This window comes from Epinephelus lanceolatus, chromosome 11, assembly GCF_041903045.1.
Source record: "Epinephelus lanceolatus isolate andai-2023 chromosome 11, ASM4190304v1, whole genome shotgun sequence".
Taxonomy (NCBI): domain Eukaryota; kingdom Metazoa; phylum Chordata; class Actinopteri; order Perciformes; family Serranidae; genus Epinephelus; species Epinephelus lanceolatus.
Genome location: NC_135744.1, coordinates 5191106 through 5215645, shown reverse-complemented (window position 1 = coordinate 5215645; position 24540 = coordinate 5191106). Strand labels below are relative to the sequence as shown.

Genomic DNA, 24540 nt, shown 5'->3' with positions numbered 1-24540 from the left:
GATATGGGTGAGGATTACAATTCTGGGATAACTAGAAAAGTCCCTTAATAATAGACCAAAAACAAATGCTTTTATATAAAAACGCTCTGTTGTGTCTCGTCCATCATCCACTCAGCATACCCAGAAAGTTCTGTCAGGCCAAGCACACCCAAAGAGGCTAAAGAAGAGTACACCCAAAGAGCACCTAAGCAGACAACATCCCTTTATTCATAGTGAAGTCTGCTGTAACCCACCAACAACACAGTTTCAGGTACATTGTCAAAGAGTGTGTCCTTGCCCAGAGTCTTGCACCAGGTCAGGTACCCATGGGTAGCTGTGTAACAGTTACAAATTATATATATGTATATATATAAATAAGCAAAAAAACTAACACTGTTGTCTGAGTCATCCTCAAGCTCAGGTCCTCTACCAGAGGTCTGGGAGTTTGAGGGTTCTGCACATTATCTTAGCTGTTCCTAGGACTGCACACTTCTGGATTGAGGCTTCAGATGTTGTTCCTGGAATCTGCCGGAGCCACTCTCCCAGTTTGGGGGTCACTGCCCGAGTGCTCCTACTGTGTTCTCAACCACCTTTGGTGGTGTGTCCCATCAGGATTTGGGTACTTTGAGTCCATACTGGATACAGATGTTCCTGTACACTATCCCAGCCACTTGGTTGTGCCTCTCCATGAACACTCATCCTGCTTGCATCTTATACCCTGCCACTATGTGCTGGACCGCCTCAGGGGCATCTTTGCACAGCCTGCACCTTGGGTCTGATCTGCTGTGGTAGACCGTGGCCTCTATGGCACTTGTGCTTAAGGCCTGTTCTTATGCTGTGATGATTAGTGCCTCCGAGCTGTCTGTCTGTCCAGCATTCTCCAGCCACTGGTAGGTCTTCTTGATATCAGCCACTTCCTCTATCTGACGGTGGTATGCACCATGTAGGGGCTTGTCCCTCCGTGTAGTTTGCTCCTCCACCTCTTTGCCCTCATCAGGTTTCTGTTGTCTGAAGCATTCACTTAGCAGCTCATCCTTCTTCTTGATGTACTCCTGGATTTTGAATGTTTCATCCTGGATAGTGGCTCTGATGCTCACTAGACCTCGGCTTCCCTATTTCCACTTTGTGTATAGCCTCAGGGTGCTGGACTTGGGGTGGAAACCTTCATGCATGGTGAGGAGCTTTCTTGTCTTGATATCAGTGGCTTCTATCTCCTCTTTTGGCCAGCTTATGATCCCAGCTGGCTATCTGATGACTGGCAGTGCATACATGTTGATGGCTCGGGCCTTGTTGTGACCATTCAGCCAACTTCTCAGGACTTGCCTTATTCTCTGGAGGTATTTAGTTGTGGTCACCTTCCTTGTGGCCTCCTCATGATTTCCATTAGCCTGCAGGATCGCAAAGTACTTGTAGCTGTCCTGGATATCTCCTATGTTGCCCTCTGGTAGGTCAGTTCCCTCAGTTCTGATCATCTTGCCTCTCTTTGATACCATCCAGCCACACTTGTCTAATCCGAATAGCAGTGACTCAGTGACTCGATTTCTCGCTCATTCTTGGCATACAGCTTGATGTCATCCATATAGAGCAGGTGGCTGATTGTTGCCCCACTTTGGAATCGGTATCCATAGCCAGTCTTCTTGATGATCTGACTGAGGGGATTCAGGCCTATGCAGAGCAGCAGTGGTGACAGTGCATCCCCTTGGTATATGCTGCATTTGATGTTGACCTGGACATGCGTGCAGATGGCACTGGGGACGGGGGGGACATGCCCCCCCAGATTTATAGTGACCCCGATCCGTCCCCCCCACTGCCCCACACACACACACACACACACACAGAGGTAAAAAAGAGGATCAATGTTCCGTTAGTTAGGCTAACTTACATTGCAGCACAAAGTTGAAATGGCAGCGGCAGTAGCCTTGTCAGTGATCAATCCACATTACACCAATTCAAGAAGGGGAAAGGCTGGAGTAGATCCTTGCTGAGTTGGGAAAGTAAGGTGCTCAATTTTCCACGTAATTCTCGGTTAATAACACTGCACAGCTGATCCATTGATAGCCCGGTGTTTGTGCTACGACTAATGGTGCGTTCAGTTGTACTCCTTGGTCGGAGTTTTGAAGTCGGAAAAGCATTGAAATCTAGCATCTACAAGCATAAACGTTGGGGTTTTTGTTTCATTTCATTAACTGTCCATTTTTTTCGAATTCCATGTTCCATGTCCCTGTTTTTAAACTGGGAAGAGCTCAGTTTGGAGGTTATGTTGTTCGGAGTTGGTAGCTGTGCCTGGGCCTGTAGCGGTAACCATAGTTATCATATACAACTGTCTAATGACTGAGCTGGTGATTTTTCTGCCACATGAAGCCAGAGAAGAAAGAAAAATAATCACAGCATTTTTTTCAACAACCAAAAGATATATATCCTATGCCTGTTGCCTTTCCCAGATGTGGCAAATATTATATATATATATATATATATATATGTATATATATATATGTATGTGTGTGTGTATACATACATATATATATATATATATATATATATATATATATATATATATATATATGTGTGTGTGTGTGTGTGTGTGCGTGTGTGTATATATGTATTTACACAAAATACTAACTACTACTAACTAATTGAGTTGGAATCATTTGCTGACAGCCCAGTTCAAAAATCCCATCTGCGCCCCTGGACTTGGGCAATAGGCTTTGAGTTGGCCTCTAGAGTCGTCTTCCACATACCCATGGAGTACTTCATGAAGGCCGTTAGTGTCCTGTTGATCTTATATAATTCCTGACATTCCAGTATTCATGTGTGTGGCATTGAGTTGTTTCTTGTAGTCAATCCAGGCGTTGCACATGTAGGTCTTCCTGCTCTTGCAGTCTTGCACAATTGCTCTGTCTATAGTAGTAGTTCGCCCAGGCCGGAATTCAAACTCCGACCTCCCATGTGAAAGTGAGTAGCACTAACCACTACACTATCCAACTATGCATATATTGAATTCATGGATATGGGCATGGCTAAAAATGAACTACACGGGCAGCCAACTGGTGAGAACAAAAATATCTTTTCTAGTTTTCAGAATAAAACAAAGTATATGTGTTCTATTTTGACATCTTCATCACTATTGTCAAGATACTTTTTTTTTTTTTTGAAAGTCAATGACACAAGTCATACCTTTGACCCTGTCGTCACATTTGTCACTAACGTGGAGGACTCCAGCAATGAAACTTAGCAGCCCAATGATCAGCTGGCAGCCTACATGGAGTTCAAGACACCCAAGGAGGATCCTTTTGAGGTTTTGAGGAAGGAGCATGCTAAAATGTTTCCTAACCTGGCAGTGATTGTGCGGAATGTTTTCGCCATCCCGGCATCGAGCGCAGCCAGTGAAATAGACTTTTCCTCTGCTGGATTTCCAATTCAAGAATGGAGAATCCAGCTTAATGTGAGTGACTGTAGACTGTATGTGTTAAATCATGGGTGCGGGTCTGGTCGCAGGACTTTTATCAATGGTTGCGGGCAGGTGCGGCTTTGACTTAGACATAGTGATGGGTAACAGGTCGGTTCTGGTACTGAGCTATGTGGGTATGGGCAGGTGTTTGGACCATGGGTGAGGAACTGGAGGCTGTGAAAAGTAATGGGAGGAAGCCAAGATAATCCCAAACTTCAGCTCATTACCCTCATGTCTACTGTGAACTCACTAAGGCACTGGACTTCAATATCTGACCATGAAATTAAAATAACAGCTGTGGAACATTACCCAGGCTTTATCCTGGATGAACCTGCTGAATGTCTGATTAGTGAACTCCAAACTATGAGCTGTGTGTGTTTTGTTCGTGTACACACTAGCCAAACTGCATTATTTGTAGTGTGTGTTTAATGTCTGTGTGTTTGAGAAGAAGTGGTGTGGCATTTTTTTGGCAAATTGTGGTGACAGGTCTGCAGGGAAATAATTGCTACAAAAATCTGGATGCAATTCACATCTGTTCAGAGTGCATTATCTATTCATATCTAAATAATGTATTTGTATGTGTTTACTTTTGTTACATGAAACACTTTATTTCTTTGTAAGTATTGGGTCACATTGAAGAAGCCTTTCATCTTGCCAGTCGAAGATATCTTGTTCGGTTACAGAACGATTCATCCTGCCAATTAAATGGTTGACAAATTCTGAGTAATTCTAAGAAAAGCAGATGTCTAAATAATCTGCCACATGATTTTTGGGATCACCAGGTATAATTAGAGAGCTTAGAAAATCAATTAGTTGATGCTATTTAACAATCACTGAGCCACAGTCCTATGTGCCCACCGCTCACACTGGGTTTGGGTGCACTGTGAGCTGGGTGGCAGGCTAATACAGGGGGACCTAGGGGTACTGACCCAAAGTATTACAGTATGGTCTTAGGGAGGTGGAACATCATCTCTCTGGGGGGAAAGGTATCAGAGCTGGTGCCAGATGTGGAACGCTTCCAACCAGATATGTACAGCACTAGTTCTGGAAACAAAACTCCTGGAAAGGGGATGGACTCTAGCCCTTTGTGAAGTTGCGAAGAACGAGAGGCACTGGGCAGGTGTGGGGAGACTCAGCCCCTGGCTGAGTATCGCTGTGCTGGAGATTTCCCCAGGCAATGAGAGGGTTGCCTTTTGTGACTGTGTAGGTGTGGATGTCTTAGTCACATCTCTGTCAGCTCTGCTAAATATGTGTCAAATTGAGGCTCTTATGTCTATTTTCCAAGTGTTGGTGGCGCTTTTTGTGGTTGGTGTTGGACGACGGTGGCTCGTGGCTTTTTGGGAAGAGGAAATAAACTCACTAGTCTGTAAACTCTCCTCCAGGTCAAGGTTTTCAAACATAAGCATCAATTGACATCGAGGAAAGATTTAGAAGTTGGACACTAACCAAACTAGCATCCTGCTTGCCACTACACAGGCATTGGATAATAAACTGGACGACCTCCATGCCGCATAAGTTTTCAATGGGATATCAGGAACTGTTCCTTGTTAAAATTTGCTAAATCCTGGACAGTGCAGTTTCACCAGGTGAGTCTTTTTCTACATGCTGGTCTGACAGAAAAGGGGACTCTCGCCAAAGAACAAAAGGAGGCTTGTGCTTTACAGTGAATAGCTTGCCATCCCTGAGCAGAGTTGCCGCTGTGGAGACAGAAAAGTGAAGATAACTTGAGCTGACAACAGCCATGTTGTTATTGTAAGTAAAATAAAAACTTCAACAAAGAAAAAGTCAGTACTTCAACATACACCTATTTAGCAACATGCAAACATGTAGAAATGCAATATTTCAGTCTGCTCTTTCCACAGTCTCTCATCCATCACAGCTAATATCATGTTTTAAACAAGCACAGAGCACTTTCCAGCTAACAGCCAATTGTTAGTAATGAGCTGAAACAACAACAACTGTTTATGTCTAACAGTTTAGCTCATTTTGGCATGAATCTTAACACTTACCAACGGTAATGTTACCTGCAGGCAGTGGATCTCCTCAGCAGTGAAGGGAGGAGCAGAGGGGACAGGAGGACTGATACTGACTGATGTGTGTGTTCCTTTATTCTCTCTAAATTTCACTCAGTATTGTGGTGTCAGGAATATGATTTATTGTATTGACAACTCTTCTGACCTATAACCAATATCAATATATTCACTTTTTTTCCCACTTAATTTCGGTGATCACCAAGTCCATCTGTCGTGGAAGCAACATCATATTATGTATGCGTACTCTTATCGTGATGGCCTACCAGCAGATGGAGACATGGAATACAATATATTTCAATGTATGTAATATTCATTCATGTACAAAATAAGAAAAAGCATGTTGGCCAATTCTGATAGTTCTTTTAAAGCCAATTTCAGCTGATGCCAATATTATGGTGCACCCCTAATTCTTTTTTTAAAAAAACAATCCCATGTAAAATTATCGAGCAAGAATTGGTATTGTAACTGAATTGAAGGCTGTGTCTTCGCAGAGCTCCCGCTCCTGTCCTGTTACTTTTAGCTAAATGTGGTGTTTTTTAAGATTCAAGTCATACTGGTATATACTGTATATATATATATATATATATTACTGTATATATACACACACACACACACACACACATATATATATATATATACACACATACACACATATTTAATATCATAACATTTATTACAAGCTAAGGGCAGGTGTGTTTCCTCTGCCCCACTTTTCTTTTACAGTAGGATTTCCATTTTTAATCAGGCTGCCGTAGGTCAGGCTTGGACTGAAACTGTATAGGTTCATGTAGAGGCAGGCCAAGTTTTATGGACTCAAGCTCTAATGTGACGGTTGGTCTTCATCACTTTACATATCACTATGCAAATTATTAAACTTCCTGCAATTATAATCCAGTTAAAAACTTCTCACCTTCAGTTCTGCCTGTCATACCAGCTGCTTCTTCACATTTTTTTGTGTCAGATATTTGTCCATCACCTTTCTGCTCCTCTCATTTTCTTGTTCTGTCTGTACTCTGACTTTTTCTTAAGGAGTCCTTGATTTTTGGTGAAGCACTTTGACTTAGCCAGTCAGGCTGTAGTTCACCTGACATCTTAACATTAGCAGCGCTTATGAGTTCTGCACATCCGACCCCCTCTGTCAGATGGACCGCACCATTTCACAATACCTGCGACGGGGTGGGGCGGGTGGTATTATATGGCACGTTGAAATGTGTTGTAATGATTAAAATAAATGTATTTATCATGTAAATACATATAGATTGTACTGTCAGTGATTTAAGTCAGTAATTGAATTGTTCTACTTGATCCAATTTAAAGACCAACCATAGACCTACTGTATTCATGGGCCTCCCCTTGGCCTTGGTCTAAGGGTCACGGGATGTCATCTGTCACAGAGAAAACAAGGGAAATCCCCGAAAAGATTGTTGCATGCATCCCTTTGTGTTCTACATTATACTCTCTTCAGACACAGTAAGTGGCATCTCCTCAACTTTCCACCTTACTCCATTCTCTTTAACGCTGTTCCTCCTCATCTGCTTTTATGTGAAGCCTAATTGGAATAGAGACCAAATCACTAACTTTGATCTGATTTGATCTGCTACTTATTGACATCTCAACTTCAACTACTAAACTCAAGACCTCTCTTAAGCACACATTAGTACAGAAATAAACATTTCTGAGAATGGAGATTAACAGAAACATGCACGGGAATGTCATTTCAAACAGTGTCTCACATGCATCTTCACTGTCTTCCTTTGTTATAATTCTGCATATGGCAATACAGGATTTGCTGTTTTACATGCCAGAGATGCACAGGCCATTCGAACAGAATGACTACGTTATGGCAGCAGGAATCCCCTCTGTAAAACACTAAGTCCAAATAGAAAGGAATAAAGCTTTCACACAGATGGCTTTAGAATGGCTGAACAGTAGATTCTCATCAAAACTGTCCTTATTGTGCCAACCCTTTAGATTTTAAGCATGGACAATGTTGTCACCATGCAACCCAACACTTAAAGATTATCTTCTGAAACTATAGCAAGAAGAAGCCTACAGGGAGCCGAATGTGCCTGTATGTAATGTAACCTCTGGCTGTGCATCAAAAGTCCTGTCCACTGAGAAAAACGTGTTCACAAGCTTTCAGTAGTAACTATGCCAGAGTGGCTACCAGGTAAAAGGTGACGTTTTCCAATCGTTTTCCTATAAATACATCACAGCTGCAATTTAAGGGTCACTTTTACTGTCAAAAGGTTTCTTTTGTCGTCAATTAACCAGCAAAATGATTCTGTGAATTGGAGCAATCATCTTTTAGATGTTAATTCTTCATATGCCCAGATAAGGAAAACCCTAAAGATACTTATCATTCTGCCATGATGATGGAAACAGGTCAGGCACTTAAATGTAGTCATGTGACAATATGACTAATGCCAAGTTCACAGTGGACGTGGAAGTGTTGCAAAGTGCACCAATTTTCCATGGAGCACTGTCCGCTTGCTTTTGGCACACATGTTAACCGAATGGGCAGTTCACACAGGATACAGCGCAGAGCACCCTGGCCGGCTTGCGATCCCCAGTGATAGTTTGGGGCGTCTGGTCTATTTTTCTGCAAGCCGTGATTGAATCTGGCAAGAAAACAAACTGAAAATGTGCTGTAAACTATATAAAGTGTATACTGAATATGATATAAATGATCTGTGAATATGCATCCCATCCTGTCACATATTTGCCAATTACGTATAAACAGAGAGCAAGAGAGATGAGTGGAGCCACACACCCCCACACTCACACAATCATACACACAGACACACACAAGCAGACAGAGACAAAACTCTACATATGATTTAAGCAGATCAGAACAGCAGAATTGCTTGTTGGCCGGCGTGGAGAAATGCGCCTCTGGTGAGAACAGCAAGGCAACTGCTGAATTAACAAATCAGGGCACCTCTGCTTCCAGAGTGAACCCGGCATAAGAGTCTACAGCAATACTAGCAGCTCTGTGAGGCTGCATTTAAATGGACAGTGGTGTTTAGATGCTAAATGCTAAAGTGCTGCTAACATGAGAAATGCTGCTTAGTAAGTACAGTAATATACAAGGTTTACCATCTACGTTTAGTATGTTAGCATGCTAACATTTGCTAATATGCACTAAACACACAGCAAGTACAGCTGAGGCTGTTATTAGTTTTGTAGTTATTTGGTGATTAACCTGAGTATTGGACATATAAGCATTCTGACCTGATGTTAGTTAAAAGGTACCATTGATATCAGCACCAAATTTCATTGTGGTTCAGGAATGTGTCCTGAACGCCGGAATTTAGTTATGTACGTTTTTGCACTCCCTAACCTTCCTGTTGGTCTTAAAAAAAAAAAAAAAATCTATAATCCATCCCACTCTTGTTGAGAGATTTTACCGGAAAAAAAAGAACAAAAAAAAATTACAAGCTACAAAAGTCAACCTCATGGTTGTGCTTGAGGGAAAGTTAGTAGCATAGGCTACATCATCGAGGGACCATGAATGTCTGAAAAGAATTTCAAGGCAATCCATAGGTAGCTGTTGAAATGTTACAGTCTTGACAACCTACCAACTGCCAGGCTAAAATTGCCATTCCACTAGCATGGCTTACAATGGTGAAAATAAGACATAAGCCATTGGAATACAACTGCTACAGTATAAATGTAAGACACAGCTGTTTACAACAACACAAACTAGGTTAGATCTGGTCAAGGTCAGCCAGGAAGCTTTGGTTGGGTAATCGCAGCTGCAATGTACAGCTAGGTTTACACAAAAATGGCTGAAAAGCTTACTGCTCATATCTCGTTATTGCTGGTAATGTAAATCCATGAAGATTTAATGGTGCACTGCATGATACAAATAGTTACATGTACATGTGCTATACTGTAAGTAAGTATAGTCTCACCTATTCCTTTGTTTTAGGATGCAAAAATCTCAGAAAAAATGACACAGAAAACCTTATGCATTTTGACAGTAAAGAAAGAGCTACTATAGACTGAGGTGAGAAGGCACTATGGCCTTGGGTGGCATTTTAAAGAACACTCCACGCTCTCTCTGGTCTTGTTTTGTATTCATTCTTCATTAACTACTTTCCGCAGCAATTATATCATTATTACACTTAAAGCCCAGTGTGGGCAAACTTCATGAAAGTCACAAGTCCACTGGTGAATTAAGCAGAGCAAAACCCTACAACAGTAGGCTAATTAATCATTTCAAACAGCAACCAGTTTTGTCTTTTTGTGAGTACATTGTACCTTTCCAAACTAACATGACAAGCTAAGAGAGAGCTCCTTACATGTAACAGAAATGTGAAACTCATCAGAAACCACAGTTACTTACTTAGGGTGCTTTCACACCTGTAGGTGGGTTCATTTGGTTGCACCAGAGGGAAAAAAATGATACAGACATTCACTGCATTGTAGTTTTGGTTTGGTCCCTGTTCACACTGTCTTTTTGCAAATGAACCAAGCGGAGTAAACATGAAGTTCCACTGACTGACAGGTAACTCTTTGATTGGGCAGTGCTGGCGTTAGTCATCCTGCATCATCAGAACCCATGTGGGGAAATTCAGGTGACTGACAGAAGTTTATGCCGCAGCACTTTAATGCTTCTACAGTGTTTATAATTATGTTGTTTGGTTTCACAAAGAGCTCATAGAGAAATAACTGATTGTAAGCATTAATAGGAGGCTATTATTAGACTGCATATCAAAGGCATGTTACTGTCACTGTCAGACACATTTTAATGGGCTTAATGAACTGACAAAGTACATGGGGTCAAATAGAATTATGGCAGTTTTAACAACATGTTAATAGGGAAAATACCCACATTGACGTATGTATGTGTTACCATGATTACATGTATGCATTAGCATAAATAGGTTATGGGATATATGTGGCCTTTATCAAGATCAATTATGAGATGGCAGACAGATTTCAAAATCAGAATTCAGAATCAGAAAAAAAAAAATATTATTGGTTTAGCTGTTGAAATCCTGCTAAAATGACATATCTTTTATCATAAAATCCTGTGGTTGGTTCATTTTCAAACCACACCAGAGTCCATTTGAAAGCAGACCGAGACCCACCTTTTTGGGCGGTTTTGGTTTGGTTGTTTAGTCCGCACCAGGGTTTGATTGACAGCTTTTACACCAGCCCATACAAACCATACTAACTGCTCAAATGGACCTGAGTTTGTTTGTTTTTTAAAGATTATTTTTTGGGGCTTTTTGCCTTTAATGGACAGGACAGATTGAAAGGCAGTGAGAGAGAGTGTGGGGGTTGACATGCAGCAAAGGGTTGCAAGCCAGAGTCAAACCTGCCACCGCTGCAGCTGCAGCAAGGCATCTCTGTACATGGGGCGCCGGCACTATCCACTACGCTACCGACGCCCCAGACCTGAGTTTGTATAACCAAACCAAACAGGTTAGGGTGTGAAAGCACCCTTAAAGACTATACACTGACAATGACAAATTGGACTTTTGATAGTCACTAGTCAGCCTCCACGGTGACAACTCAAATCTTAAGAGGTCTCACAAGGCTCACAACTATTGAGTCGTGACGTTACAGCTGACCTATGTATCAGCTAAAATGTTTGACTACACATTCTGCTATGAGCCACACTGGGATGTCTTCATGTTTTGCTACATTCAGTGCTAGCATACAGCATCTAACAATGCCAGTGCCATTAGCATTCTTCCTGAAAGGTCCAATCCATGAACCAAATACAAACCAACAGTAAAAAAGACTATAAATTTAATCCCCCTGTAGGCCATTATTTGGCTGGTAAACACTCCTCTGTATGTATCGAATAAAAGGTCAAAACAGCACCAGTGCAAAATTTATGTGAAGATCATACTTACACATAAATACCGGTGTACAGTCACATTAATGGCTCTACCTTTTTAAACAAACAATTTCTGCTTTTTCATTGATTCTGGATTTTTCAGTGTGGGAGACAGAGCAGAATTTTTAACAAGGTAACTGAAGTTTTGGTGGGAAAAACACTGCAGACACATAATGATTCCATATTTTTGTCATGAAACACGTCTGAAGGGTGGATAGTAATGGCAGAACAACATTGGCTAAGCATGTTAAAGATATAATATGTAACATTTCTGCATCAAAATGTCTAAAAATGACTTAACATTTGTAATATATTTTGTTGAGTTGTGTACTTACATTATCCCACATGTTTCCAACAATGTCCAAATCCAATGTATTCAATCAACAGTGCGTTTCATTTGGTTGCCTGTCAATGGCGTCATATTCCCTTTACCCCTTCTAGTTCCATTAACTACTGGGAAACACCAGATGATGTGTCATTGAAAATCATGCAGTGTCATAAAACTTTACCCAGTAACAGTAATACAGTATTTTCTATGCCATGAAACACATTTTTCACAAATTTGACTTGATATTTTGCAACACAGTGATCCATTAGAAACCCAATTTATTGATATGATAATTCAAAATCATCCAGCCTGTATCACTATGACAGGTGGCTCATGCTAGCCACCAAGCTAATGTGTACAGACCACATACCACATATTAATTTTCTTTGTTTTACTATTTAAAATAACTAAATTTTTATTTCACTGTAGCGCTGTGCACAGTGCATTTAATAACTCGCCCCCCCTTGCCCCATTTCTCTTTCTGTTTGTCAGAACACAGTGAGACAGGCCAAATGAGAGCCTAATGTTAGCTGGCTAGTACACCCACAGTTCATCCTCTTCACTCCCCGCCGAGGACACTACTTTGCAGAGAGGAGAGCGGACCACAGATATGGACCTTCAGTTCAGCTGTAGCCTAGTAACTCTAATTGAGCCAGCACAAACCCCAGCCCAGAGGGTCACAGCAGGCTGGCCACCAGCGGCAACACTGGGTCTAACCTTTCTAACAGAAGCAACGGAAAGTTTGCTGATCCAGAGCTGGAATGGTCTGGGGCGAGATGCCTGGATGCTGTATTGTCTAGCTAAATTCGAGTTGCTACAGGGCGCTAACTGAAGCCATCACCACAAATAGAATCTAATTTAACACACTCATAAAATTATCTGTAGTATTACTGTATCGATCACAGATAACAGCACCCCACAACTGAATTTGTCACATAATGTTAGCTACAGTAGCTCTATGGGTTGTCAACTCATCCAATGCTAATGGTAAGTTAACAAGTGAACATTATCTAGGGTACAACTACTTTATCAAAATGATATGAAATAATATGAATAAAGGTAAATAAACAAAGGTAACGTGAATAAAACATGAGATGATTTCTGCCCAGGTCAAGTTAGACAGATTAAAAATGAAGACAACAACTCCAATGATCCAGTGCTACTTCACAACAACATTAAAGTCAACCTTTTGATCAAGAGACCCCTAGCAGCAGAAATTCCACATTGAGCGTTTCATGAAGGAACGTATCGACCAAATCACTGTGACTTCGCACAAACAGCAACAATCACTTCCAGGTAGACAACTGGCAGTTGATTTCAATATGTAAAATCCTGTAGTATGTAGTTAGACATGGTGGTCCAACCTATCTGTGCTTCTTTTATGTACTGTGTTGCTTTGTTATCATCTTTGATAAACCAAAGCTATCAGCACAGAAGCTCAGCAATGTACTGCTGTGTACAGGGCCACAGCAAAATGTATTGTAGCCACCTTAAAAAAAATAATATCTTTGTAAGTGGACGCTATATTTGAATATTTGCTCTACTTTACCTTACACACTAATCAATCGAGTAGTGGTAGATGAGCAAGTCCGGTATTCTGCTAAGTAAAATTAAGTAAAAGTAAGTAAAAGTTTTTGTCAGTGGAGTCTGGAGGCTTCCAGATAACAGCCTCAACTCCCCATCGGAAAGGTTGTCTTATCGTAAAGCGGTGAAATATTCTAAATATAACCTACACTTAAACTGGTATTGATTTTTTGGTAGGCTTTTTTTGGTGGCTAAAAACTATTTAATTAACGCGGGGTTTGCTCAGCACCCTTTGATTTTATTCAAGGTATTGTAAATAAACATTGTGATTTGGTCTACTGGCTAGTGTTAAGAATTCAGTTTTTTTTAAAAATGCTGTCTTGGAGGATAAATAATTCATGAAGAGATGCAAATTCTCATTTAACTCCCTGTTTAAGTTATATTTGGTATATACATTATGGAACTTTGCAGCCTGAATTGTGTCGATAGAATAATGTAGTAAGTGAAAAGAAGCAAGCAGCAAGAGCAGCAGTCAATAGGACTTTCGTTCACTGAACTAATTATGACACAAGTCCAGCTGTTCCCCCAATCCTGTTCTATTCAGTCATTCTAGCCCCACTTCTTGTCTCTCCTATCAGCTTCCTGCAGTCAACACATGGCAGTCTGTCAAAGAGCTCCACTCTTCATGATTGGCGTTAACTGTGATAACATAAGAGGACTCGCCTTAGGTCCACACTTTCAACTTTGCAAGAGGTTGCCTCTGGTGCTGTGGGTTGACTTGTTACCATTTCAATGTTTCTCATCAAAGACGCTGTTATTTATAGCCTATACTGTAGCTTGCACATATTTTCATACATATCATACTTAATTATCCGGCATAAGTATGAACCCCACAGAACAATGTCCATTTGATTCTACTGTTCTGTTCAACTGAGCGAACTAGTTAAAATCTGAGCCCAAAATATTCTGCATAACTTTAGAAGAGGGTTAGCAGATGTATTAGCTTCAGGGAAAGTCTACTGGGGCAAGTCATTTTAAAATGTCACCATTCTTCTGGACCAGCTTTGAGATCTTCCATGATGATAGGGGACATTCAACAATGTAATCTAGGACCACTTCCCGCTATTTCTTTATTTTTTTTTTCTCTTTCCCTCCATTTCCAGTTTAATCATCAATTTCTATTGCTTTCTTCCTGCCCGGCTATCAATCAATGTCCATCTCTTCTATCTACACTTTCTCATGGATTTTTTTTATATTTGGGTCTGCCTCCCCTTCTCTCACAGATGTTTTCTTCCTCTTCCTCTCAATAAAAAAATAAGACAATGGCTTGTTTGAGACCAAGGGCAGACGGGTGTCGAGGAAACAGTGCCCCTATGGTAGGCTCGGCTCATTAACCCTCCACATCATCCCAATCTAAAGAGGGTACAATGTGAGCCTCTATGTATCTCAGCAGCTTTGACTGTGACCAGTGTCTTCGTTCCATGATGCAATATGATGGTCACACTGAAGCACAGTGGGAGGTTGGTGTTCGCATGCATCCGGCTACAGAACTTCAGATATTTCACTGCTGCACTTTGAAACAACAAGATGAATCATTGCCTTGCTAAAGGCTAAAGCCAGTGTTGTGTCTCTCAGGACAGAAAAACACAGCAAGAGGAATTTTAAATCAGCACACAGACCCAGAAGAGGTGGTGCACACAGTCTCTCAAAACCAATGTATGTTATTGATATATTGAAGACAGCAGTCTTTTTTTTTTACAGATATTTTTTTGGGCATTTAGTCTTTAATTCTTAGGACAGCTAAAGTGTGAAGGGGGGAGAGAGAGAGGGAAGGACATGCAGCAAAGGGCCACAGGCTGGAGTTGAACCCGGGCTGCTGCGGCAACAGCCTTGTACATGGGGCGCCTGCTCTACCACCAAGCCACCGACGCCCCGAAGACAGCAGTCTTCACTGAATATTATAATTTAAAATCTTCAATGCCATCCAGCAATATATGATTTACAAAAACATTATTTACTATAACCAAAGAATGCCTCTGAGGGAGAGTCCTGTGCTAAATGCAGGTTGTGGTCTTTAGATAACCCTAGAGTGCCTAACGATGGCTGGTCAAATTTGGGGATCGGGTTATGGATGGCAAAACACACTGATTTGTTCAGCTTCAATGTTAGCAGATCTTTATAATGTTTTCTTATCTACGCTTTTGAAATTTTACAAGACCAACACAGTTAAAAGAGCTGGGGTATAGGGGTAAAAAACTATTTGTATGTGTTGTATGTGTCATCTGAGAGAGAAATTATGATGCTGTTCAACCATTTAACAAGTAGACCAATTATTGGCCCATGAGTCTTCTCTAGAGAACAGACCAACAGTAGGAGAATTTCCAAGTTACACTTCCATCCATAGTATAACAACATTCTCATCTTGATATACATATATGCTTAGGGATCAAAACTGTGGAGCAAGTAGTAAGTAAGTAGTAGCAAGTAGCTATCATTTCAATGTGTCAGATACATTTAGTCAGCATTTCATTTATGCTGTTCATTTCACTTTGGTGTTGTACTGTAGCTGCAGGTTGTGAACATTATGAGGGCTACCACCGAAACTGTTTCTGGCCTTTCAGCTTACAAAACATGATTGCAGATTTAAACTGAATCTTTGACTTTTAGTTCTGTATAACTTACGTTATAATTACATTCTTATCAGGGATTCTAAAGGACTTGGATTTGATAAGATAATTCTATACTAAATGGAATAAAATGCTGAGTGAAAATTTAAAAATCTAAATGACCAAAGTGGACTGGCAAACAAACAGTCATGACATGAACATGTTGTGCTCAGTCTGGGGGCCCAGTCTTATTTTCAGGTCTACTATACAGACATCATGTTAAGTTTCATGATTGAATATTGTCACACCTAATGGTGCCATCTTCAGGGACTTTAGGTTACATTCATATCCTACAGCTCTTTTTGCTGTGGTCAGGTTTCTGTAACTCTAACCATAGGTTATGAAACTCAGCAGGCTTTTTCTGTCAGGTATTTGTGCTTACTGATCTAATCAATGAAGACAAAGTGTGTGAGGATGCAGAAAGATTATACAAAGCTTAAGAGTTTTTGCCACAATCTTCCAGTCTGACAGACAATTTTTCTCCCTGCTGCAGCAGGCAGGTGGGATGTTGAGGACACTAAAAATAAACCTCTTCCTGTATCCAATGCAGACAGTGGCCAATCAATCATCTGCCTCTCAAGCAGATCTGTTGATTATTTTCTGCAATATTAAAGCTGTGATGTTTCTAATTAGAGTAAATCTGTGATACATTGTTACGACAAAATATTTTACTTTACACAACATGGACTCTAATTTCCACTTTTTTTAAACAGATAATTAGAGCCTAGCAAATATTTTACTATATTTGAGACAATGGGACCCAACAGAGTGAACTGTAAGAGCTAAGCCTTGCTATAAATTAACATTTTTCAGACTAACTAACAGAAATTGATGACAATATGTCTACACAACAAACTTGCAAAATTGCAAAGTATCTTTTGCTGTGATGGCATTCGGTGATATCAATCTGAACATATCTTCTAATCACAGCAAAGACACATGATCATCCAACAACTGTTTTCCCAGAACAATCACAGCAATGCTTTTATGAAACATACAGAATCTCTACCTTTACACCTGCTTTAAACCTTGAGCCAACAACCATTTTAGTTTCCAGTTTCCCAAATCTTAAAAAAATAAAAATAAAAAAATCCTTCACAGTTCAAGACATTTGCCAATGAGAAAAAGTCTGGCCTGCCGATTACAATTTTGGAAGATTCTGTTTTTCTTTTTTTTTTGAAGAACTACAATTGATAGTATACAGGAATATTTATGAAACTCTTCTTTAAAGTCACTAGAAACTGGGCTTAAAATCCTAAAAATGCATGTTATATTAAAGATGACTGTCGCATTAAGCATCAACAAAAATCAGAGTGAAAATAAATGTTCAGAACTATCAGAAAACCTGCTTCAAAAACAGCTCATTGGGCTGCTCACATAATTTCCCAGCATGCAGGGGCGTGATGAGATCACACTTGATTGACAGCTCCCTTTCAGCTTAAGTTATGTTGCCATTTTATTTCCAGTCACTTGGTGTTAATTTCATTGACAAAAAATATGACAAAAAAAATCTGTTAACGGTCTTTTTTCCACGATGAAAACGAGAAGATGACAAGCTGAAAACAAACCTTGATAATAAAAACTAAGATGAAGACGTGATGAAAATGTTAGTGGAGGACTATCGGACATTGAAAGCCGAGAACAGCCGTGCTTTCAGTTATCTTCAAATGTTACATGAGCAACAGACTAGTAAACTCCAGTTAATAGTCTGCACCAGGATGTTTCAGTAGCCAGCAAAAACAGTCATACCAGCAGTGTTAGCTGTTAGTGCCAGCTGTGAGCTGTAATTCAGCAATAAATAATCAACAGTGTGTGTGTCTGACTGTGGATAGTGGTGCTGTTGAATAGATTTGTTGAGTGTGTTAGTTGCAGTGGTGGCTATTAGCAGCTCAGCTTGTTAGCCAATGAACTGCAAACAGCCACAAGCCGCCCGACTTCACAACTGTTGATCCCTGAAGGACTCCACTCAGATCCAGACTGCCTCGAAAAGGTTTGTGGGTGATGACCTATCCTGGTATCCCTGCACTGGCAACTTGTTGCTTATCAAATTCCTTACTGTACAAAATCTTAAATTATTACTTGGACTGAGGGGACAGCCAGAAGGTTCTTTTCTGACCTTTTTGTTGCCATATGTTCCCCCTAATTCCCTAAGATCCTGCTTCTCTCATTGTTCTGAGATCCAGACTTAAGCCCTCTTTAGACCAAACATCCTCGACGAGACGAGTTGAAACAGGCAACTACTTGCACCTGCCGGTTCACACCAATGCAACTAGATGAGACAGTGTATCATCTCTATGCAACAACTCTCTGTCCTCCTATTCTGAATTCCAGCTTTTCAGGCTTATTTTGTGGCTGAATAAAATTTGTAGCTCCTTAAAATATGAATGAGGATAGTGAGGTAGCAAGCAGCAGCAGCAGCAGCAACCAAGCATCCGACACTGGCAAATCGTGAGGACAGAAACAGAGGGCTTAAGCAAACACGCCGTCTGCAGTCATTTTGACTTGACCGGCAAACTTTACTACAAGCCAATTGGCTGTCGAAACAGGTGATATGCTTTAGATTATGAAACCAGCCGGCGGTGATTTGACCAGCTGGGTTGCAGGTGACACCATCAGCCGGCTTGAGTTGAACTCAGACCAGCCAGTTAACACTGCTGCAACTTTTCTCTACAATGTTCTGAAACGGTTTGTCTCCTTGCAAATCCTTGAGGATCATTTCACCTTAAAGACCACCTTTTTACAATTAGCTCCAGTGAGTCATTTATAAGTCCATTTTTTTCAACTAAGTTTAATCTGTTGTTCTCTTTTTTTTTCTTTGTTTTACAGGTAGTAGCTTATTTGTCAGCATCGGTGTGGAGTTTGGCCATTGAAATCTGAAGTGGATTCCTGTATGTTTATCTGAAGCTGTATTTATGTGATAGTTACCACACCAGAAAAAACAAAAAAGCATAATCTCTTCTGATCATGACACTGGGATTATGATATAACGCTCAGGGGGGAAATGCAGTTTAGCTCTTGAGACGGTCCAAAACACTTGTGGATTTTTGTTGCATTGACTCCTCATCACGCAGTGGCAACTCATATTTCTAGGGATGTCCTGATCCAGCTTTTTCACTTCCGATCCGATAACGATATTACAGCCTTGAGTTTTGGCCGATACCGATACCAATCCGATCCAAGTGCGTATTATACATATTCACTTATTTTGTTGTCATGTTAGAAAAGGTTACATCCCTATTAGTTAGTAAACATATTTTTATCAGTCTACACTAGCAAGCACACCACTGATCAAAGAAAGCACTGTCAAGAAGGTGATGGTTTAATGCCTTTGTATAAACCCTTCTACCAAAACAGAGGGAAAAAAAAAGTTTAGTTTAGTTAGCTAAAATCTAATAATTATAATCATTTGAGTTGTTGCAACAATTGTACTCATTGTAGCATTATATGGATAAATAGCTGTATTTGGTAGGTCTGGTTATAATGACAGTTCCTAAATGAATCCAAGCAGCAGGTGAGAAATCATGTGAGATGCAGAATAAAATCCCTAAACAATGAGAAGCACAAAACAGAGCGCAGCAGACACATATTACTGAGATCAGGCATGTACATAGTACACACAGCAGGAGATACCACTGTGATGTATGATTAGGGGGGAGAATTAAGTATGGCCAAAGCTGTGTATGGCTGTGGGGAGTGATGGGCTAAGAGTTTGAGGCCAGTTGCATAAAGCACTTTAAATTAAGATTTTCTTTTAAACAATTAACAATTGCTTGCACAAATCATCCTTAGGTTTTTCTCCTTATCTTGGTGTTATACTTAAGGAATTGTTTAAAGCTTGTTAAACGGCTGCACAAAGGGTGTGAGGAAATAAGGTAAAGTTTTACAAGGTACCTCTAATTGCATCTTATGGCTGAGTTATGGTGATAAACAAGGAAATGAAGGCATCCTGAGAAGAGTGTTCTGCAGCTGGGAGAACCTGTTCTTTCCAATGAGTTTTCGGGGAGGCATTTCATGCATATAAGTTAACAGTGGGCCGTGTCATTCACTGGGTTTCAAATGCCCTCACCCATCTGTGACCACCGTAGTAAGTTCCTGCCACAACAAGAGAAGGATGCGCTAGCTGCGCATTTTTTTGATGTTGCCAGCTTTCCAAAAGTGATAGACAGGACCCAAATCAGGATACAAGCATTCCCATTTGTCAACAGAAAAATCAATACTCAATCAATGTCCAGTTAGTTTGCAATCATGAAAATAAAATAACCAATGTTGTAGCACAATGGCCTGGCAGTAGACTACCCATGACACTCGGATACTGAATGAGAGCATCCTCACAAGTGAGTCTGAGGAGGGGAAGCATAAAGGCATCCTTCTTGGGGACAGTGATTATCCATATCGTTTGTGGTTAATGACACCATGCAAAAATCCTGCCAACAGATCTTAGGCAAGTGTTCTCTCCAAGTTTTTACTACTGATATATCTGTAGGTTATAATCACCTCTTTTTTACTTACTATGTTTTTAGTTACTTGTCTTATCACTTCACAGCTGTCACAGTCACAGTCAAACAGAAGCAGGAGCTGTGAAGGACTGTCTTCATACTTACTCTTCTAACCCCAGTTGTTAGATTAGGAGGAGGAGGATAAAGGTGAAAAGAAGTAAACACACCTAAACTGCATTCTCTGGAAATGATGAAGTTTTTACCAGCAGAAATACAGACACACCTCCTACTAAGATATTGCTCTGTCCCTCTGTCCTGTGGGTTTATAGCATGGATAGGGTTGTAGTCATCCCAAATCACATATGATGGGAAAAATGTCTGTAACTGCCCCCAATTTCAGAATAAGTCATCAAAAATATTTTTCTCCTTTCCAGGAAAAGGAAAGAAAGGGATTTTATAACCATACCAACCAACATTTTTTTGACACATTTAGCATGTAACAAGCGATGACTAAATAGTAACCACAAAGGCACAGAATTAGAATTTGAATTAGTTTTTCATTTCATTATGTATTATAAAGAAATATTTAAAGATCACCTCCAAACATGTTTTAGGAAATATAATAATAATATAAAATACTTTGAACAGTAATTAAGTCTGATATGGTTTCTTAAATCGTTAAGAAAAACTGAATCTATGAATATGCAAATATTTTCACATACAAGATGTCTCCTCCACTGGAAAGTCCATTCAAAGTGTATGTGCACTGGAAACTAGGGCTGCACAATATATCAAAAATTTACCTTCATCGCGATATCAGCATAAAGGTATTGCAAAAAGACTGCTTGAACTGCAATAAATCGTAATTTACATGTGCAATGCATTCAAGCACTGCATGTTAATATATCTGACCAATCAGATGGAGCTTAACTTCCCTTAGTGCCTGGATGTAGATGTGAGGGAGTGACTGTGAACAACCATTCCGTGTTGAATCAGTGGCATCGGGTGACTAGTTTTGAAAGTATTTCTTAGGATGTCACAGAGACCACCGAGAGTGAAACTTGTGTTTTGGATGTTATTATCATACTGTCTGTCATGTGTCAGTGTTTCTGATTTGGTGCTCAGCACAGATCTGACACCTGTCCGCCTGCCCACCTGCTCTCATCCCCGGCTCACTGAAGTTTGGTGCGCTACCGTTTCTTAGTTAAGACAGCAGAGTGGCACAGAGGGAACCAGGAACAGCCAGTGGACAATAACATATAATACACCTGAATTCAAGAATGTGTAGGATAATACTACAGACATTCCTGTTATCTTACATCACAACATCTGCTGTGACAGTAGATGCTGTATTCACTCATGTCAGTCACTATGGTGCTTTGCCGTCCAGGGGGCACGCCGTGTTTTTGTTCCCCGATAAGGCTACATTGTAACAATGTGATTGTGCTGCTGATCGATACTGTATTGACTTATTTCGACGATGACCCAATTATGTTAACTGTTCACAGAATGTGGCCTGTTGAAAAAACATTTTTACCAGCGGCCACCATTTTCTTATCGTTCATATCTATGTTGTGCAAAACCTGATTTTTTATTGTTTTATGTTTTCTTCATAGTCTCAATGACTGAAAGGAAATCATAAAAAACTTGTCTCAAGAGAATAAGCATATTTTTCAAAATGCGTTAATATAAAATTTATTTAGTAATTTATCTAAATTCAAATCTAAATTTTTATGAATTATCCAGAGAAATTATTTTTCTGTGGGATTATCATCGCCATCATCATCATCATCTATTCAGGGAAAACTGACTGAGCATTAAGCTCTTTTACAGCAGTTCCCTGAGTTCACATTCAATGGACTAGAGGGATACAAATATATAACTGCAATAAAGTGATGACAAAAAGTTCATAAAAATAAATAAGTAGCAGCAATGTCTATCAAGTATTATAAACAGCAATAAAAACAGTAAAAGATGTCAAACAGTAAAACATCTAGCCAGATGCCAAGGTATTTGTAATATGTAACACGTTTAATGTGGGTGCTATTCAAGGAATGGAAGGAATAGGCATCAAGATCACACTTTCTTGACCTTGCGAATAACATGAACATGATTATCACAAATCATATATCACATCTGATTGACCTTATACTGGGTAGATGATGTTGGTGCTCCCTAAAATAACAACATGTGACATTTCTATCATATTTTGTACACTGACTGTAAACAAAGATAAACTACATTTCCATTGTTATTATGTGTGTATAATAGGGATGCACCGAAATGAAAATTTGTGGCCGAAGCCGAAGCTGAATAATATTAAACGCTTGGCCGAATACCGTTGTACCGAATACTGTTTTTTTAGTTTTTCATTAGTTTTTGCAGATGAACCCCCTCCAGATTAGTGTTGTCACGGTACCAAAATTGGAACCCACGGTACGATACCAATGAAAATATCATGGTTCTGAGTAGTATCAGGATACCACAGCAAAAATGAGGCAGATGTGCCTTTTGTCATTTATAAAAAGATAAATCACTTTTCTATAATACATCAATGATATTTCAATGGAATAAATTACTTATTGACTTATTCATACTTCAAAAACAGCATCAATAAGTGATCCAAATAAAATAAATAAATGAAATAAAAATCAACCAGCTACCCTCCTCCCCTGACAAGTCCCTTCATAAGTAAAGAACAGTCCCTAAAGTGCGGTGAGGTTTGTGGCCCATTACCTGCCACATAGAAAGAAATGTGAACGGCTCGTTTCCTCTGATACACCACATACTGTGTGCCGCCACGGCTCGGCTGTTCAGGTACTTTTGGGCAGTCATGACAACAAGTTATTCACCTGGAGCTGGACTTCTCCGTCGCCGGTAAGCCGTTATCATGCGCCGCCGTATTTGACAGGAATACGTATTCCTGTCCGTGTCTGTGACCCCCGTTCAACCCACAACAGGTGGGATTCGCTGTTTCTTTTCTGCTGCTGGTTGATGACATGCTGAATGATTTTTTTTGTCCGCACAAAACTATTTTTAGTCGCAAATGCGAGTGTGGTGACGGACGGAGTAAAATATCGTCACACTGCCAACATTTTACTCCGTCCGTCACCGCAAGCTGTTTGATTGCGTTTTCAAAACACGCTGCTATTATTCGGCCTTGCTTTTCACTTATTCCACCGAATACCGAATGTGGAATATTCGGCCGAATATATTCGGTTACCGAATATTTGGTGCATCCCTAGTGTATAAGCTATTCAGTGATTGGGGTCTACAGTATATTAGCAGAGCAAACCTCAAACAGAAAGACATTAAAACATTAAACTGAAATTAAAATGCTATTTTATTGCTCATTTATTGTGAGTCATATCATCATTGCAATATTCAACAACGTTATTACATATTGCATGTACAGCTGGGCAATTAATCAGATTTTATTGTCCGTTACGATTTTTGCTTCCCTCGATCTTCAAAACAAGATCATCAAGATAAAACGATTTTGTGCCCCACGACGAGTCTACCAATGTTGTTTCCGGTATGTCTCTTATTTTATAAATCAAGTGCACCCTTTCCCAGTGGATGTGCTCGGCCCCTCCCCCCAAAGTTCAAACAGAAGTTTAAGTGCGAGCTGAAAACAGCCAGTCAAGATGCATCGCCTCTACCGTTGTTATGAAACTTTGTCTGCAGAGCTTGTAAGAAGACGGCAGAAAGAGAGATGTTGGTTCTAGAAGAAAGGAATAACAAACTGTGCGGTGTGGAAACACTTTGATTTCGTGGAGTTGAACTTGGAACAAACTACAATCGTGCAAGATGTGTAACATGGTCATGGCTGTACCTCAAAGCAACACAACCAATTTGTTCCAGCACTTGAAGTGGTGTATGACCCAGTAATAAAAGCACAACAAGGTAAAGTCCCCTCTACTCCTTACACTGCATCACAGTCTATCACTTTTATCTATTTATTCTCATTTATTTCATAGTTTTTCAGTTCAATTAGATTTAAGTTAAAAGACATTCAGTGTTGAAAAGAAACACCAGAATTAATGCTCAATAAGTGCAAGATGCTCTCAATGAGTAATCATGTTAAATAATCATTACATAATTGTGATTTCTATAACAATGAAAATGATTGTGAGTATTATTTTTTGCCATAATCAAGCAGCCCTAATCGCATGTTTTTCTTATATCGTTCAGCCCAACTGGAAGCTTCAAATTTCCACAGAACATGTGTAAGTTTCATACTGGACCACAATTGGCTTCCAAACTCTG

General features: G+C 40.0%; 1 protein-coding gene and 1 pseudogene across 3 annotated transcripts in view; both read right to left on the bottom strand.

Annotated features, from left to right (window-relative positions):
• Positions 1–24540, bottom strand: part of igsf9bb (immunoglobulin superfamily, member 9Bb) — a 277518-nt gene that overhangs the window by 159773 nt on the left and 93205 nt on the right. The window lies entirely within an intron of this gene.
• LOC144464603 (uncharacterized) lies at positions 534–21080 on the bottom strand (annotated as a pseudogene).